Source organism: Dama dama, chromosome X, assembly GCF_033118175.1.
Source record: "Dama dama isolate Ldn47 chromosome X, ASM3311817v1, whole genome shotgun sequence".
In the NCBI taxonomy this organism is placed as follows: Eukaryota; Metazoa; Chordata; class Mammalia; order Artiodactyla; family Cervidae; genus Dama; species Dama dama.
The window spans coordinates 146362224-146364825 of NC_083714.1; the positions used below are offsets into that span (position 1 = coordinate 146362224).

The 2602-nt window shown below is 57.6% G+C and overlaps 1 pseudogene; it reads right to left on the bottom strand.

The window, feature by feature from the left end:
- Positions 1-778: 778 nt before the first annotated feature.
- Positions 779-2218, bottom strand: LOC133051585 (EOLA-like protein; annotated as a pseudogene).
- Between the last annotated feature and the right edge of the window lie 384 nt (positions 2219-2602).

Below are 2602 nucleotides of genomic sequence, written 5' to 3' on the forward strand. Positions count from 1 at the left end.
CAAGGATCCCCCGATGATACCACAAGTTTCTGATCAGCAGCTGAGCATCTCCAACCCTCGATCCATGGCCCTCCCTAAGATGCTCAGCAGATAATAGGGTCACTCACCCCACCCGCCAAGAGCCTTGCAAATGCATGACCCCAAACCCAAAGATAAGTACAAGGTTCCCACAAAGTGAAAACCAGTCCTTCTTGCTCTGCCCTCACAGCTGTATTGACGAGCCTGTGTTTGGATGTGATGCGTACAGGCAGCGTGTCCAACATGCAGGCCTTGTCTTGGCTCACAAGAGAGTTTACAGCAGGGCAAGGGTCACCTGCAAGGACACACTGCGGCCTGTTTCTGGGCCTGTGGGCCTCTCTACCAGCCCGAGGCCTCGCTGTCTGCTTATGCTCAGCCTGCCCCCAGCCTTCCCCCATTACTCCCTGGGCACTGTTTGGACCAGAACAGAGAGGGGAAAACACTAACCGATTTCCTAACAACACGTTTCTCTCAACCACCCAGATCCAGCAGAGCCAAAGTTAGTGGCAACACTAGCATTCTGTAAAGGTCAAAGGCCCAGAAACTCTCACTGAGTCCAGAGCAGCACCACATGAGGGGAGTCCCTGCCCCGGGCCCCACACCAAGTGGGCACCACAGGGCATGACTGATTCAAACACAACCAGATGTGCATGTCCAGGGTGGGGTGGGAACTCAGGGTGTCACCATGTGCTGATCTCTCAGTCACCTCCCTTTTGAGAGCCCAGTCTGGACAGGACTCCTGCCCAAAGGGGTTCCGGTGCTAGGGGATGTCCACCTGGAAGATGTCCCTCCCACCCCTCCCTGGCAAGGCCTGCAACAGCCAGCGGGATTTGGCGAGCACAGTCATTTACTTCTGTCGCAGGTCTGGTAGCAGGGCTTGAATCTCCAGCTCTTCCACCTCGTCGGGACCTAGGTTTTCTGGGCATAGAAAAGTGTCCCCAGTGTCCACAAGACCTGTGTGCAAAGACAGGAGACAGAAAGAGAACAGGGTCATTCAAAGCCGTGCCTCCTAGAGACGAAGACCGTATCATGGAGGGGACGCGAGGTGAATTGGGTCCTCTGGCTGAGCAATTCAGACTGGCTCACCTTGGCAAAGGGAATTCAGGGCAAGACCAAGCGAGGGAGGGAGCAAAATGAAACTGAGAGGCCTGGTGCTCCAGGAACCCACCAGGCCACGGGGAGCTCTCAGTCTGCCCACTGAAGGCCGCAGGGACAGAGCAGGAGGGCCCCGGTGGGGAGCCTGTGAACATCAGGTCCCCAAACGTTTTGCCAGCAGACAGGGGTTGCTGTGGGGCCTCACCGCTGGGGAGTCAGGGGACTTGCTCAGGCCCGGCCGCAGGCAGTGGGGGTGGAACTGCCTGGGTTCCCAGGCTGGGTGCTGTGCTGCCTCTCATGGTCTCTGCTGGGCACACACACGTGGGGACACACATACACACACACGTGGGGACACACACACACACGTGGGGACACACACACGTGGGGACACACACACACACGTGGGGACACACACACACATGGGGACACACACACACACGTGGGGACACACACACACATGTGGGGACACACACACACGTGGGGACACACACACACATGTGGGGACACACACACACGTGGGGACACACACACACACGTGGGGACACACACACACACATGGGGACACACACACACACGTGGGGACACACACACATACACACACACAGAGGCAAGTGCCACGTACAGACCTGGATGTGCCTCTGCCTCAGAGCACAAATGAGGACTGAGGCCCAGAGTGGTGGTCAGGGAACCCAGCCGCCGTCTCCCAGCCCAGGCACCCTCTCTGTCCCTCTGAAGAACTCTCAGTCCCCTCTACACCCCACCAACTGGTTCAACAGAAAACAAATGATCACAACCTGGCTGAGATCCAGGGCAGCACCGCAGCCAGGCAGTGCAGGGCAGGGCATCACTTGCCCACAATCACTGTGCAGCCAAACTTGTCCCCATCCCACAGCAAGGCCTGGATCTGGGCGGGGCTCACCCCCAACCTCTTCTTCAGCAGCTCCCACCAGGCCACGTACTCCCAGTCCCCGGTGCACCATGTGGACAGCCAGGGTACAGTGCTGGGTCTACATAGCATGGGCCACCATTGTATCTCCAGGGTCTTGACACTCTTTAAGACGAAACCTGCAAAATGCTGTCAGAAGGACAGACAGCTAAACTTCATCTCCCAGGGCTCCCAGGGCTCCCAGGGCTCCCAGGGCTCCCAGGGCCTCTTATTGCTGCAGATATACAGAACCACAAAGGTCTGGAGCTTGATACAGCAGTCTCCAAGCTCACAGCCCTGGGCTGGACCTCAGCCCTATGAACCTGAGCTTCCTTCAAGCCTGCTGACACAAAATGGGGGATGGTGGTCAGAGAGGGCTGACTCCTTCCATCTGTCTCCACATGGTCTGCTGACAGGTGGATGGTGACCCAGAGGACACATCCATCACATGGAGATGGTGGGGAGGTCAGGAAGGAGGACGAGATAGCAGGAGAGAGGCACGTGGTGAGTTCCAAGACAGAGGGCCCCAAAACACTGGGAGCATTGAGGAGGGAGGGCAAGTCC